At 43.9% G+C, this 15,940-nt stretch overlaps 8 non-coding genes across 8 annotated transcripts; 2 read left to right on the top strand and 6 right to left on the bottom strand.

The window, feature by feature from the left end:
• Positions 1-45: 45 nt before the first annotated feature.
• Positions 46-128, bottom strand: trnal-cag (transfer RNA leucine (anticodon CAG)). Its single transcript has one exon. It is a non-coding gene; the product is annotated as a tRNA-Leu (tRNA).
• Positions 129-1,702: 1,574 nt separating this feature from the next.
• trnad-guc (transfer RNA aspartic acid (anticodon GUC)) lies at positions 1,703-1,774 on the top strand. Its single transcript has one exon. It is a non-coding gene; the product is annotated as a tRNA-Asp (tRNA).
• An 823-nt stretch (positions 1,775-2,597) lies between these two features.
• Positions 2,598-2,680, bottom strand: trnal-cag (transfer RNA leucine (anticodon CAG)). Its single transcript has one exon. It is a non-coding gene; the product is annotated as a tRNA-Leu (tRNA).
• Positions 2,681-5,150: 2,470 nt separating this feature from the next.
• Positions 5,151-5,233, bottom strand: trnal-cag (transfer RNA leucine (anticodon CAG)). Its single transcript has one exon. It is a non-coding gene; the product is annotated as a tRNA-Leu (tRNA).
• A 2,470-nt stretch (positions 5,234-7,703) lies between these two features.
• Positions 7,704-7,786, bottom strand: trnal-cag (transfer RNA leucine (anticodon CAG)). The gene has a single exon. It is a non-coding gene; the product is annotated as a tRNA-Leu (tRNA).
• Positions 7,787-9,354: 1,568 nt separating this feature from the next.
• Positions 9,355-9,426, top strand: trnad-guc (transfer RNA aspartic acid (anticodon GUC)). Its single transcript has one exon. It is a non-coding gene; the product is annotated as a tRNA-Asp (tRNA).
• An 823-nt stretch (positions 9,427-10,249) lies between these two features.
• On the bottom strand, positions 10,250-10,332 carry trnal-cag (transfer RNA leucine (anticodon CAG)). Its single transcript has one exon. It is a non-coding gene; the product is annotated as a tRNA-Leu (tRNA).
• A 2,584-nt stretch (positions 10,333-12,916) lies between these two features.
• Positions 12,917-12,999, bottom strand: trnal-cag (transfer RNA leucine (anticodon CAG)). Its single transcript has one exon. It is a non-coding gene; the product is annotated as a tRNA-Leu (tRNA).
• Between the last annotated feature and the right edge of the window lie 2,941 nt (positions 13,000-15,940).

Genomic DNA, 15,940 nt, shown 5'->3' with positions numbered 1-15,940 from the left:
CGTTGCCTTTGCCAGTGAAAACCATTCTCTTGGAGAAGGTTGCTTTGTCAGAAGTGGGATTTGAACCCACGCCTCCAGGGGAGACTGCGACCTGAACGCAGCGCCTTAGACCGCTCGGCCATCCTGACCGCAAAAAAAAGACTTGGACTTATTGTCGGCGGGCCCAGGGATCATTCGAGTGAATATGTGGGACTATGTGGTGTTCATGTGTCTTGGCTGTTGTTTAAGTTGTTTAATAACCACAATAATGTCACGTGTACATAAAATCATTTGAAAAATTAAACAGGGGGAAAAAGAGAGCAAAGTGAGGAAAGGTGTGACAGATGAGGTCCCCCAGCAGTCTAAGCCTATAGCAGCTTGGGCAACATGAGATGTTTCAGGATTACCTGAGCCATCCCTAACTATAAGCTTTATCAAAAAGCATTTGGAAGCAAGAACTCTTCAGATGTAAAATGGCCGCAATAATCTTTAAACTAGACGATACAGTGCCAGTTTAGCAATACAACGTAGCATAGTCAAGCAAGGAGTGAACTTGGGTTGCCTTGCCAGTAAAAATCATTCTGTTGGAGAAGTTTGCAATGTCAGAAGTGGAATTTGAACCCCGCCTCCAAGGGAAACTGCGGTCTTAACGCAGCACTTTAAAGGCCAAGCGTCGTTGCCGTGATGGCTCGAGCGAGCGTTGTTGATGACTTCACGCTGTCGTTCCGACCATATATTGTGGCTGGAGTCGATGCGCCAGTCGTTGCAGTCTTTTCAGTCACAGAGGTGTCGCTGCTACGGGAAGGTTACCGCTAACGACTCCACAACGAGGAAAATGGAGAAGAAAACAAGAGCAGGAAGAGTAGCACTGTCATCAATGATCAGCATTCTCACCTCTGCTTACATAATAGCTGATGAGCCTCCAGAATTTGAAATTTCAAGAGGCATGATGATGCCCATGTCACCTCCAAATTCCTAAGCATTCTCACCCATTACTTACATAATAGCTGATCAGCCTCCAGAAGTTGAAATTTCAATAGGCATGATGATGCCCATCTCACCTCCAAATTGCTGAGCATTCTCACCCATTACTTACATAATAGCTGAGACTGCAGAAGTTGAAATTTCAATAGGTGTGTTATCACCATTATAGTCTGATGTGGTACTTAGAATACTGTTTTGATATTCTCACCCATCTTAGGCCTAAATGTGAATAGCCCCCCTTCAAATAGCCTGATATGAATCCAGTTTGCTTCGGTCAAAAGCCCTGTCCTGTTGTCCTATGATACGGTACCGGGGGTTTGAAAAATCTGCATAAGTGTCCAAAGTAGAATCTATTTACAACTTATCAACACTGCAAAGGGAAAAAAAAAGTCTAGCTTCTTCTGGAGCAAACATTCTACTTTTTATTGTTTTGATGATGCGGAGTGTCCTACATCTACCACAAGGCAGAATTTCTGGGTGTTGCCACCAAGATTCAAGATTCAAGCGTTTATTGTCATATATACAGTGCATGTTAGAAACACATTCCTGTACAATGAGATTCTTGTTGAGCCCTTTTCACCACTTGCATGCTGAAGATCATGCCTAGTTTCTTCTCAATTGCTTTGCGTGATTCAAAACATTCCTTTAAAAGGCACCTCAAATGGGACACAAAACTCTTATTTCGCTCATTGGCTACGGTAGTCTTTTCAAATGACGACAGTATCTGTCCCATCGAAATTCCTCGTTAGTATAATGGTCAGTATCTCCGCCTGTCACGCGGAAGATCGGGGTTCGATTCCCCGACGGGGAGAGCTAGGACTTTTATCACATGCCTCCCACCAAGTATAATCTAATTCACCCACCATCAGCCAAGTTCCCTCTTGCAAACAGTCACCTCCCTTACAAATCACTCAAGACCAGCAGCTCTTACACCAGCCTTCAATACATGCTGTCATCTCATATTCAACTATCTTACACTTGTTTGCTTTTATCAAAGCACTTTGGAAGGCATTTCACTTGGCACCACATGTATTGCCACCACGAGAAGCCTGGCCTGCAGGGACCTCTATCTTCCCCCTAACCTCTCCTTCATAAGACTCTTCCATAAAGCTCACTTCCAAGTACCTTGTCCAACAACAGAAGACCTGTTGTTTCATTCTTGTCTTGTCCAAAGCCAACAAGGACTACCCCCTAACCTCTCCTTCATACCACTCTTCCATAAAGCTCACTTCCAAGTACTTTGTCCAACAACAGAAAACCTGTGGTTTCATTCTTGTCTTGTCCAAAGCCAACAAGGACTTTGCATACCAGGGACGATCTGTCGAGGTCTTTTGTCACGACCAGTGTTTTGTTTTCAGACGATTTTTCCACAAAAATGACTGAAAAACAGGAGGTTTTACGGTGGTGTTGAGTACATGCCAAAATGTTAATATGTAACAATAACTTGAGTTGTGGACAAAGGATTCTCATGCACAAAGCCCCTTCCCTGCGATTCAGAGCGGTCATAAGACTTCAGAGTAACATGACGGCACAAAGAATGTTGCTGTAAACTAGATGATATAGCGCTAGCCAAGCAAGGAGGGAAGTTGGGTTGCCTTTGCCAGTGAAAACCATTCTCTTGGAGAAGGTTGCTTTGTCAGAAGTGGGATTTGAACCCACGCCTCCAGGGGAGACTGCAACCTGAACGCAGCGCCTTAGACCGCTCGGCCATCCTGACCGCAAAAAAAAGACTTGCACTTATTGTCGGCGGGCCCAGGGATCATTGGAGTGAATATGTGGGTCTACGTGGTGTTCATGTGTCTTGGCTGTTGTTTAAGTTGTTTAATAACCACAATAATGTCACGTGTACATAAAATCATTTGAAAAATTAAACAGGGGGAAAAAGAGAGCAAAGTGAGGAAAGGTGTGACAGATGAGGTCCCCCAGCAGTCTAAGCCTATAGCAGCTTGGGCAACATGAGATGTTTCAGGATTACCTGAACCATCCCTAACTATAAGCTTTATCAAAAAGCATTTGGAAGCAAGAACTCTTCAGATGTAAAATGGCCGCAATAATCTTTAAACTAGACGATACAGTGCCAGTTTAGCAATACAACGTAGCATAGTCAAGCAAGGAGTGAACTTGGGTTGCCTTGCCAGTAAAAATCATTCTGTTGGAGAAGTTTGCAATGTCAGAAGTGGAATTTGAACCCCGCCTCCAAGGGAAACTGCGGTCTTAACGCAGCACTTTAAAGGCCAAGCGTCGTTGCCGTGATGGCTCGAGCGAGCGTTGTTGATGACTTCACGCTGTCGTTCCGACCATATATTGTGGCTGGAGTCGATGCGCCAGTCGTTGCAGTCTTTTCAGTCACAGAGGTGTCGCTGCTACGGGAAGGTTACCGCTAACGACTCCACAACGAGGAAAATGGAGAAGAAAACAAGAGCAGGAAGAGTAGCACTGTCATCAATGATCAGCATTCTCACCTCTGCTTACATAATAGCTGATGAGCCTCCAGAATTTGAAATTTCAAGAGGCATGATGATGCCCATCTCACCTCCAAATTCCTAAGCATTCTCACCCATTACTTACATAATAGCTGATCAGCCTCCAGAAGTTGAAATTTCAATAGGCATGATGATGCCCATCTCACCTCCAAATTGCTGAGCATTCTCACCCATTACTTACATAATAGCTGAGACTGCAGAAGTTGAAATTTCAATAGGTGTGTTATCACCATTATAGTCTGATGTGGTACTTAGAATACTGTTTTGATATTCTCACCCATCTTAGGCCTAAATGTGAATAGCCCCCCTTCAAATAGCCTGATATGAATCCAGTTTGCTTCGGTCAAAAGCCCTGTCCTGTTGTCCTATGATACGGTACCGGGGGTTTGAAAAATCTGCATAAGTGTCCAAAGTAGAATCTATTTACAACTTATCAACACTGCAAAGGGAAAAAAAAAAGTCTAGCTTCTTCTGGAGCAAACATTCTACTTTTTATTGTTTTGATGATGCGGAGTGTCCTACATCTACCACAAGGCAGAATTTCTGGGTGTTGCCACCAAGATTCAAGATTCAAGCGTTTATTGTCATATATACAGTGCATGTTAGAAACACATTCCTGTACAATGAGATTCTTGTTGAGCCCTTTTCACCACTTGCATGCTGAAGATCATGCCTAGTTTCTTCTCAATTGCTTTGCGTGATTCAAAACATTCCTTTAAAAGGCACCTCAAATGGGACACAAAACTCTTATTTCGCTCATTGGCTACGGTAGTCTTTTCAAATGACGACTGTATCTGTCCCATCGAAATTCCTCGTTAGTGTAATGGTCAGTATCTCCGCCTGTCACGCGGAAGATCGGGGTTCGATTCCCCGACGGGGAGAGCTAGGACTTTTATCACATGCCTCCCACCAAGTATAATCTAATTCACCCACCATCAGCCAAGTTCCCTCTTGCAAACAGTCACCTCCCTTACAAATCACTCAAGACCAGCAGCTCTTACACCAGCCTTCAATACATGCTGTCATCTCATATTCAACTATCTTACACTTGTTTGCTTTTATCAAAGCACTTTGGAAGGCATTTCACTTGGCACCACATGTATTGCCACCACGAGAAGCCTGGCCTGCAGGGACCTCTATCTTCCCCCTAACCTCTCCTTCATAAGACTCTTCCATAAAGCTCACTTCCAAGTACCTTGTCCAACAACAGAAGACCTGTTGTTTCATTCTTGTCTTGTCCAAAGCCAACAAGGACTACCCCCTAACCTCTCCTTCATACCACTCTTCCATAAAGCTCACTTCCAAGTACTTTGTCCAACAACAGAAATCCTGTGGTTTCATTCTTGTCTTGTCCAAAGCCAACAATGACTTTGCATACCAGGGACGATCTGTCGAGGTCTTTTGTCACGACCAGTGTTTTGTTTTCAGACGATTTTTCCACAAAAATGACTGAAAAACAGGAGGTTTTACGGTGGTGTTGAGTACATGCCAAAATGTTAATATGTAACAATAACTTGAGTTGTGGACAAAGGATTCTCATGCACAAAGCCCCTTCCCTGCGATTCAGAGCGGTCATAAGACTTCAGAGTAACATGACGGCACAAAGAATGTTGCTGTAAACTAGATGATATAGCGCTAGCCAAGCAAGGAGTGAAGTTGGGTTGCCTTTGCCAGTGAAAACCATTCTCTTGGAGAAGGTTGCTTTGTCAGAAGTGGGATTTGAACCCACGCCTCCAGGGGAGACTGCGACCTGAACGCAGCGCCTTAGACCGCTCGGCCATCCTGACCGCAAAAAAAAGACTTGCACTTATTGTCGGCGGGCCCAGGGATCATTGGAGTGAATATGTGGGTCTACGTGGTGTTCATGGGTCTTGGCTGTTGTTTAAGTTGTTTAATAACCACAATAATGTCACGTGTACATAAAATCATTTGAAAAATTAAACAGGGGGAAAAAGAGAGCAAAGTGAGGAAAGGTGTGACAGATGAGGTCCCCCAGCAGTCTAAGCCTATAGCAGCTTGGGCAACATGAGATGTTTCAGGATTACCTGAGCCATCCCTAACTATAAGCTTTATCAAAAAGCATTTGGAAGCAAGAACTCTTCAGATGTAAAATGGCCGCAATAATCTTTAAACTAGACGATACAGTGCCAGTTTAGCAATACAACGTAGCATAGTCAAGCAAGGAGTGAACTTGGGTTGCCTTGCCAGTAAAAATCATTCTGTTGGAGAAGTTTGCAATGTCAGAAGTGGAATTTGAACCCCGCCTCCAAGGGAAAATGCGGTCTTAACGCAGCACTTTAAAGGCCAAGCGTCGTTGCCGTGATGGCTCGAGCGAGCGTTGTTGATGACTTCACGCTGTCGTTCCGACCATATATTGTGGCTGGAGTCGATGCGCCAGTCGTTGCAGTCTTTTCAGTCACAGAGGTGTCGCTGCTACGGGAAGGTTACCGCTAACGACTCCACAACGAGGAAAATGGAGAAGAAAACAAGAGCAGGAAGAGTAGCACTGTCATCAATGATCAGCATTCTCACCTCTGCTTACATAATAGCTGATGAGCCTCCAGAATTTGAAATTTCAAGAGGCATGATGATGCCCATCTCACCTCCAAATTCCTAAGCATTCTCACCCATTACTTACATAATAGCTGATCAGCCTCCAGAAGTTGAAATTTCAATAGGCATGATGATGCCCATCTCACCTCCAAATTGCTGAGCATTCTCACCCATTACTTACATAATAGCTGAGACTGCAGAAGTTGAAATTTCAATAGGTGTGTTATCACCATTATAGTCTGATGTGGTACTTAGAATACTGTTTTGATATTCTCACCCATCTTAGGCCTAAATGTGAATAGCCCCCCTTCAAATAGCCTGATATGAATCCAGTTTGCTTCGGTCAAAAGCCCTGTCCTGTTGTCCTATGATACGGTACCGGGGGTTTGAAAAATCTGCATAAGTGTCCAAAGTAGAATCTATTTACAACTTATCAACACTGCAAAGGGAAAAAAAAAAGTCTAGCTTCTTCTGGAGCAAACATTCTACTTTTTATTGTTTTGATGATGCGGAGTGTCCTACATCTACCACAAGGCAGAATTTCTGGGTGTTGCCACCAAGATTCAAGATTCAAGCGTTTATTGTCATATATACAGTGCATGTTAGAAACACATTCCTGTACAATGAGATTCTTGTTGAGCCCTTTTCACCACTTGCATGCTGAAGATCATGCCTAGTTTCTTCTCAATTGCTTTGCGTGATTCAAAACATTCCTTTAAAAGGCACCTCAAATGGGACACAAAACTCTTATTTCGCTCATTGGCTACGGTAGTCTTTTCAAATGACGACTGTATCTGTCCCATCGAAATTCCTCGTTAGTATAATGGTCAGTATCTCCGCCCGTCACGCGGAAGATCGGGGTTCGATTCCCCGACGGGGAGAGCTAGGACTTTTATCACATGCCTCCCACCAAGTATAAACTAATTCACCCACCATCAGCCAAGTTCCCTCTTGCAAACAGTCACCTCCCTTACAAATCACTCAAGACCAGCAGCTCTTACACCAGCCTTCAATACATGCTGTCATCTCATATTCAACTATCTTACACTTGTTTGCTTTTATCAAAGCACTTTGGAAGGCATTTCACTTGGCACCACATGTATTGCCACCACGAGAAGCCTGGCCTGCAGGGACCTCTATCTTCCCCCTAACCTCTCCTTCATAAGACTCTTCCATAAAGCTCACTTCCAAGTACCTTGTCCAACAACAGAAGACCTGTTGTTTCATTCTTGTCTTGTCCAAAGCCAACAAGGACTACCCCCTAACCTCTCCTTCATACCACTCTTCCATAAAGCTCACTTCCAAGTACTTTGTCCAACAACAGAAAACCTGTGGTTTCATTCTTGTCTTGTCCAAAGCCAACAAGGACTTTGCATACCAGGGACGATCTGTCGAGGTCTTTTGTCACGACCAGTGTTTTGTTTTCAGACGATTTTTCCACAAAAATGACTGAAAAACAGGAGGTTTTACGGTGGTGTTGAGTACATGCCAAAATGTTAATATGTAACAATAACTTGAGTTGTGGACAAAGGATTCTCATGCACAAAGCCCCTTCCCTGCGATTCAGAGCGGTCATAAGACTTCAGAGTAACATGACGGCACAACGAATGTTGCTGTAAACTAGATGATATAGCGCTAGCCAAGCAAGGAGGGAAGTTGGGTTGCCTTTGCCAGTGAAAACCATTCTCTTGGAGAAGGTTGCTTTGTCAGAAGTGGGATTTTAACCCACGCCTCCAGGGGAGACTGCGACCTGAACGCAGCGCCTTAGACCGCTCGGCCATCCTGACCGCAAAAAAAAGACTTGCACTTATTGTCGGCGGGCCCAGGGATCATTGGAGTGAATATGTGGGTCTATGTGGTGTTCATGTGTCTTGGCTGTTGTTTAAGTTGTTTAATAACCACAATAATGTCACGTGTACATAAAATCATTTGAAAAATTAAACAGGGGGAAAAAGAGAGCAAAGTGAGGAAAGGTGTGACAGATGAGGTCCCCCAGCAGTCTAAGCCTATAGCAGCTTGGGCAACATGAGATGTTTCAGGATTACCTGAGCCATCCCTAACTATAAGCTTTATCAAAAAGCATTTGGAAGCAAGAACTCTTCAGATGTAAAATGGCCGCAATAATCTTTAAACTAGACGATACAGTGCCAGTTTAGCAATACAACGTAGCATAGTCAAGCAAGGAGTGAACTTGGGTTGCCTTGCCAGTAAAAATCATTCTGTTGGAGAAGTTTGCATTGTCAGAAGTGGAATTTGAACCCCGCCTCCAAGGGAAACTGCGGTCTTAACGCAGCACTTTAAAGGCCATGCGTCGTTGCCGTGATGGCTCGAGCGAGCGTTGTTGATGACTTCACGCTGTCGTTCCGACCATATATTGTGGCTGGAGTCGATGCGCCAGTCGTTGCAGTCTTTTCAGTCACAGAGGTGTCGCTGCTACGGGAAGGTTACCGCTAACGACTCCACAACGAGGAAAATGGAGAAGAAAACAAGAGCAGGAAGAGTAGCACTGTCATCAATGATCAGCATTCTCACCTCTGCTTACATAATAGCTGATGAGCCTCCAGAATTTGAAATTTCAAGAGGCATGATGATGCCCATCTCACCTCCAAATTCCTAAGCATTCTCACCCATTACTTACATAATAGCTGATCAGCCTCCAGAAATTGAAATTTCAATAGGCATGATGATGCCCATCTCACCTCCAAATTGCTGAGCATTCTCACCCATTACTTACATAATAGCTGAGACTGCAGAAGTTGAAATTTCAATAGGTGTGTTATCACCATTATAGTCTGATGTGGTACTTAGAATACTGTTTTGATATTCTCACCCATCTTAGGCCTAAATGTGAATAGCCCCCCTTCAAATAGCCTGATATGAATCCAGTTTGCTTCGGTCAAAAGCCCTGTCCTGTTGTCCTATGATACGGTACCGGGGGTTTGAAAAATCTGCATAAGTGTCCAAAGTAGAATCTATTTACAACTTATCAACACTGCAAAGGGAAAAAAAAAAGTCTAGCTTCTTCTGGAGCAAACATTCTACTTTTTATTGTTTTGATGATGCGGAGTGTCCTACATCTACCACAAGGCAGAATTTCTGGGTGTTGCCACCAAGATTCAAGCGTTTATTGTCATATATACAGTGCATGTTAGAAACACATTCCTGTACAATGAGATTCTTGTTGAGCCCTTTTCACCACTTGCATGCTGAAGATCATGCCTAGTTTCTTCTCAATTGCTTTGCGTGATTCAAAACATTCTTTTAAAAGGCACCTCAAATGGGACACAAAACTCTTATTTTGCTCATTGGCTACGGTAGTCTTTTCAAATGACGACTGTATCTGTCCCATCGAAATTCCTCGTTAGTATAATGGTCAGTATCTCCGCCTGTCACGCGGAAGATCGGGGTTCGATTCCCCGACGGGGAGAGCTAGGACTTTTATCACATGCCTCCCACCAAGTATAATCTAATTCACCCACCATCAGCCAAGTTCCCTCTTGCAAACAGTCACCTCCCTTACAAATCACTCAAGACCAGCAGCTCTTACACCAGCCTTCAATACATGCTGTCATCTCATATTCAACTATCTTACACTTGTTTGCTTTTATCAAAGCACTTTGGAAGGCATTTCACTTGGCACCACATGTATTGCCACCACGAGAAGCCTGGCCTGCAGGGACCTCTATCTTCCCCCTAACCTCTCCTTCATAAGACTCTTCCATAAAGCTCACTTCCAAGTACCTTGTCCAACAACAGAAGACCTGTTGTTTCATTCTTGTCTTGTCCAAAGCCAACAAGGACTTCCCCCTAACCTCTCCTTCATACCACTCTTCCATAAAGCTCACTTCCAAGTACTTTGTCCAACAACAGAAATCCTGTGGTTTCATTCTTGTCTTGTCCAAAGCCAACAATGACTTTGCATACCAGGGACGATCTGTCGAGGTCTTTTGTCACGACCAGTGTTTTGTTTTCAGACGATTTTTCCACAAAAATGACTGAAAAACAGGAGGTTTTACGGTGGTGTTGAGTACATGCCAAAATGTTAATATGTAACAATAACTTGAGTTGTGGACAAAGGATTCTCATGCACAAAGCCCCTTCCCTGCGATTCAGAGCGGTCATAAGACTTCAGAGTAACATGACGGCACAAAGAATGTTGCTGTAAACTAGATGATATAGCGCTAGCCAAGCAAGGAGTGAAGTTGCGTTGCCTTTGCCAGTGAAAACCATTCTCTTGGAGAAGGTTGCTTTGTCAGAAGTGGGATTTGAACCCACGCCTCCAGGGGAGACTGCGACCTGAACGCAGCGCCTTAGACCGCTCGGCCATCCTGACCGCAAAAAAGAGACTTGCACTTATTGTCGGCGGGCCCAGGGATCATTGGAGTGAATATGTGGGTCTACGTGGTGTTCATGGGTCTTGGCTGTTGTTTAAGTTGTTTAATAACCACAATAATGTCACGTGTACATAAAATCATTTGAAAAATTAAACAGGGGGAAAAAGAGAGCAAAGTGAGGAAAGGTGTGACAGATGAGGTCCCCCAGCAGTCTAAGCCTATAGCAGCTTGGGCAACATGGGATGTTTCAGGATTACCTGAGCCATCCCTAACTATAAGCTTTATCAAAAAGCATTTGGAAGCAAGAACTCTTCAGATGTAAAATGGCCGCAATAATCTTTAAACTAGACGATACAGTGCCAGTTTAGCAATACAACGTAGCATAGCCAAGCAAGGAGTGAACTTGGGTTGCCTTGCCAGTAAAAATCATTCTGTTGGAGAAGTTTGCAATGTCAGAAGTGGAATTTGAACCCCGCCTCCAAGGGAAACTGCAGTCTTAACGCAGCACTTTAAAGGCCAAGCGTCGTTGCCGTGATGGCTCGAGCGAGCGTTGTTGATGACTTCACGCTGTCGTTCCGACCATATATTGTGGCTGGAGTCGATGCGCCAGTCGTTGCAGTCTTTTCAGTCACAGAGGTGTCGCTGCTACGGGAAGGTTACCGCTAACGACTCCACAACGAGGAAAATGGAGAAGAAAACAAGAGCAGGAAGAGTAGCACTGTCATCAATGATCAGCATTCTCACCTCTGCTTACATAATAGCTGATGAGCCTCCAGAATTTGAAATTTCAAGAGGCATGATGATGCCCATCTCACCTCCAAATTCCTAAGCATTCTCACCCATTACTTACATAATAGCTGATCAGCCTCCAGAAGTTGAAATTTCAATAGGCATGATGATGCCCATCTCACCTCCAAAGTGCTGAGCATTCTCACCCATTACTTACATAATAGCTGAGACTGCAGAAGTTGAAATTTCAATAGGTGTGTTATCACCATTATAGTCTGATGTGGTACTTAGAATACTGTTTTGATATTCTCACCCATCTTAGGCCTAAATGTGAATAGCCCCCCTTCAAATAGCCTGATATGAATCCAGTTTGCTTCGGTCAAAAGCCCTGTCCTGTTGTCCTATGATACGGTACCGGGGGTTTGAAAAATCTGCATAAGTGTCCAAAGTAGAATCTATTTACAACTTATCAACACTGCAAAGGGAAAAAAAAAAGTCTAGCTTCTTCTGGAGCAAACATTCTACTTTTTATTGTTTTGATGATGCGGAGTGTCCTACATCTACCACAAGGCAGAATTTCTGGGTGTTGCCACCAAGATTCAAGATTCAAGCGTTTATTGTCATATATACAGTGCATGTTAGAAACACATTCCTGTACAATGAGATTCTTGTTGAGCCCTTTTCACCACTTGCATGCTGAAGATCATGCCTAGTTTCTTCTCAATTGCTTTGCGTGATTCAAAACATTCCTTTAAAAGGCACCTCAAATGGGACACAAAACTCTTATTTCGCTCATTGGCTACGGTAGTCTTTTCAAATGACGACTGTATCTGTCCCATCGAAATTCATCGTTAGTATAATGGTCAGTATCTCCGCCTGTCATGCGGAAGATCGGGGTTCGATTCCCCGACGGGGAGAGCTACGACTTTTATCACATGCCTCCCACCAAGTATAATCTAATTCACCCACCATCAGCCAAGTTCCCTCTTGCAAACAGTCACCTCCCTTACAAATCACTCAAGACCAGCAGCTCTTACACCAGCCTTCAATACATGCTGTCATCTCATATTCAACTATCTTACACTTGTTTGCTTTTATCAAAGCACTTTGGAAGGCATTTCACTTGGCACCACATGTATTGCCACCACGAGAAGCCTGGCCTGCAGGGACCTCTATCTTCCCCCTAACCTCTCCTTCATAAGACTCTTCCATAAAGCTCACTTCCAAGTACCTTGTCCAACAACAGAAGACCTGTTGTTTCATTCTTGTCTTGTCCAAAGCCAACAAGGACTTCCCCCTAACCTCTCCTTCATACCACTCTTCCATAAAGCTCACTTCCAAGTACTTTGTCCAACAACAGAAATCCTGTGGTTTCATTCTTGTCTTGTCCAAAGCCAACAAGGACTTCCCCCTAACCTCTCCTTCATACCACTCTTCCATAAAGCTCACTTCCAAGTACTTTGTCCAACAACAGAAATCCTGTGGTTTCATTCTTGTCTTGTCCAAAGCCAACAATGACTTTGCATACCAGGGACGATCTGTCGAGGTCTTTTGTCACGACCAGTGTTTTGTTTTCAGACGATTTTTCCACAAAAATGACTGAAAAACAGGAGGTTTTACGGTGGTGTTGAGTACATGCCAAAATGTTAATATGTAACAATAACTTGAGTTGTGGACAAAGGATTGTCATGCACAAAGCCCCTTCCCTGCGATTCAGAGCGGTCATAAGACTTCAGAGTAACATGACGGCACAAAGAATGTTGCTGTAAACTAGATGATATAGCGCTAGCCAAGCAAGGAGTGAAGTTGGGTTGCCTTTGCCAGTGAAAACCATTCTCTTGGAGAAGGTTGCTTTGTCAGAAGTGGGATTTGAACCCACGCCTCCAGGGGAGACTGCGACCTGAACGCAGCGCCTTAGACCGCTCGGCCATCCTGACCGCAAAAAAGAGACTTGCACTTTTTGTCGGCGCGCCCAGGGATCATTCGAGTGACTATGTGGGTCTACGTGGTGTTCATGGGTCTTGGCTGTTGTTTAAGTTGTTTAATAACCACAATAATGTCACGTGTACATAAAATCATTTGAAAAATTAAACAGGGGGAAAAAGAGAGCAAAGTGAGGAAAGGTGTGACAGATGAGGTCCCCCAGCAGTCTAAGCCTATAGCAGCTTGGGCAACATGGGATGTTTCAGGATTACCTGAGCCATCCCTAACTATAAGCTTTATCAAAAAGCATTTGGAAGCAAGAACTCTTCAGATGTAAAATGGCCGCAATAATCTTTAAACTAGACGATACAGTGCCAGTTTAGCAATACAACGTAGCATAGCCAAGCAAGGAGTGAACTTGGGTTGCCTTGCCAGTAAAAATAATTCTGGTAGAGAAGTTTGCAATGTCAGAAGTGGAATTTGAACCCCGCCTCCAAGGGAAACTGCAGTCTTAACGCAGCACTTTAAAGGCCAAGCGTCGTTGCCGTGATGGCTCGAGCGAGCGTTGTTGATGACTTCACGCTGTCGTTCCGACCATATATTGTGGCTGGAGTCGATGCGCCAGTCGTTGCAGTCTTTTCAGTCACAGAGGTGTCGCTGCTACGGGAAGGTTACCGCTAACGACTCCACAACGAGGAAAATGGAGAAGAAAACAAGAGCAGGAAGAGTAGCACTGTCATCAATGATCAGCATTCTCACCTCTGCTTACATAATAGCTGATGAGCCTCCAGAATTTGAAATTTCAAGAGGCCTGATGATGCCCATCTCACCTCCAAATTCCTAAGCATTCTCACCCATTACTTACATAATAGCTGATCAGCCTCCAGAAGTTGAAATTTCAATAGGCATGATGATGCCCATCTCACCTCCAAATTGCTGAGCATTCTCACCCATTACTTACATAATAGCTGAGACTGCAGAAGTTGAAATTTCAATAGGTGTGTTATCACCATTATAGTCTGATGTGGTACTTAGAATACTGTTTTGATATTCTCACCCATCTTAGGCCTAAATGTGAATAGCCCCCCTTCAAATAGCCTGATATGAATCCAGTTTGCTTCGGTCAAAAGCCCTGTCCTGTTGTCCTATGATACGGTACCGGGGGTTTGAAAAATCTGCATAAGTGTCCAAAGTAGAATCTATTTACAACTTATCAACACTGCAAAGGGAAAAAAAAAAGTCTAGCTTCTTCTGGAGCAAACATTCTACTTTTTATTGTTTTGATGATGCGGAGTGTCCTACATCTACCACAAGGCCGAATTTCTGGGTGTTGCCACCAAGATTCAAGATTCAAGCGTTTATTGTCATATATACAGTGCATGTTAGAAACACATTCCTGTACAATGAGATTCTTGTTGAGCCCTTTTCACCACTTGCATGCTGAAGATCATGCCTAGTTTCTTCTCAATTGCTTTGCGTGATTCAAAACATTCCTTTAAAAGGCACCTCAAATGGGACACAAAACTCTTATTTCGCTCATTGGCTACGGTAGTCTTTTCAAATGACGACTGTATCTGTCCCATCGAAATTCATCGTTAGTATAATGGTCAGTATCTCCGCCTGTCACGCGGAAGATCGGGGTTCGATTCCCCGACGGGGAGAGCTAGGACTTTTATCACATGCCTCCCACCAAGTATAATCTAATTCACCCACCATCAGCCAAGTTCCCTCTTGCAAACAGTCACCTCCCTTACAAATCACTCAAGACCAGCAGCTCTTACACCAGCCTTCAATACATGCTGTCATCTCATATTCAACTATCTTACACTTGTTTGCTTTTATCAAAGCACTTTGGAAGGCATTTCACTTGGCACCACATGTATTGCCACCACGAGAAGCCTGGCCTGCAGGGACCTCTATCTTCCCCCTAACCTCTCCTTCATAAGACTCTTCCATAAAGCTCACTTCCAAGTACCTTGTCCAACAACAGAAGACCTGTTGTTTCATTCTTGTCTTGTCCAAAGCCAACAAGGACTTCCCCCTAACCTCTCCTTCATACCACTCTTCCATAAAGCTCACTTCCAAGTACTTTGTCCAACAACAGAAATCCTGTGGTTTCATTCTTGTCTTGTCCAAAGCCAACAAGGACTTCCCCCTAACCTCTCCTTCATACCACTCTTCCATAAAGCTCACTTCCAAGTACTTTGTCCAACAACAGAAATCCTGTGGTTTCATTCTTGTCTTGTCCAAAGCCAACAATGACTTTGCATACCAGGGACGATCTGTCGAGGTCTTTTGTCACGACCAGTGTTTTGTTTTCAGACGATTTTTCCACAAAAATGACTGAAAAACAGGAGGTTTTACGGTGGTGTTGAGTACATGCCAAAATGTTAATATGTAACAATAACTTGAGTTGTGGACAAAGGATTCTCATGCACAAAGCCCCTTCCCTGCGATTCAGAGCGGTCATAAGACTTCAGAGTAACATGACGGCACAAAGAATGTTGCTGTAAACTAGATGATATAGCGCTAGCCAAGCAAGGAGTGAAGTTGGGTTGCCTTTGCCAGTGAAAACCATTCTCTTGGAGAAGGTTGCTTTGTCAGAAGTGGGATTTGAACCCACGCCTCCAGGGGAGACTGCGACCTGAACGCAGCGCCTTAGACAGCTCGGCCATCCTGACCGCAAAAAAAAGACTTGCACTTATTGTCGGCGGGCCCAGGGATCATTGGAGTGAATATGTGGGTCTACGTGGTGTTCATGGGTCTTGGCTGTTGTTTAAGTTGTTTAATAACCACAATAATGTCACGTGTACATAAAATCATTTGAAAAATTAAACAGGGGGAAAAAGAGAGCAAAGTGAGGAAAGGTGTGACAGATGAGGTCCCCCAGCAGTCTAAGCCTATAGCAGCTTGGGCAACATGGGATGTTTCAGGATTACCTGAGCCATCCCTAAC

The sequence above is a fragment of the Leuresthes tenuis genome, unplaced genomic scaffold, assembly GCF_036924035.1.
Source record: "Leuresthes tenuis unplaced genomic scaffold, fLeuTen1.0.hap1 SCAF_13, whole genome shotgun sequence".
Lineage (NCBI taxonomy): Eukaryota > Metazoa > Chordata > Actinopteri > Atheriniformes > Atherinopsidae > Leuresthes > Leuresthes tenuis.
The sequence above is the reverse complement of the archived record's forward strand: the minus strand, read 5'-3'. Positions and strand labels throughout refer to the sequence as shown.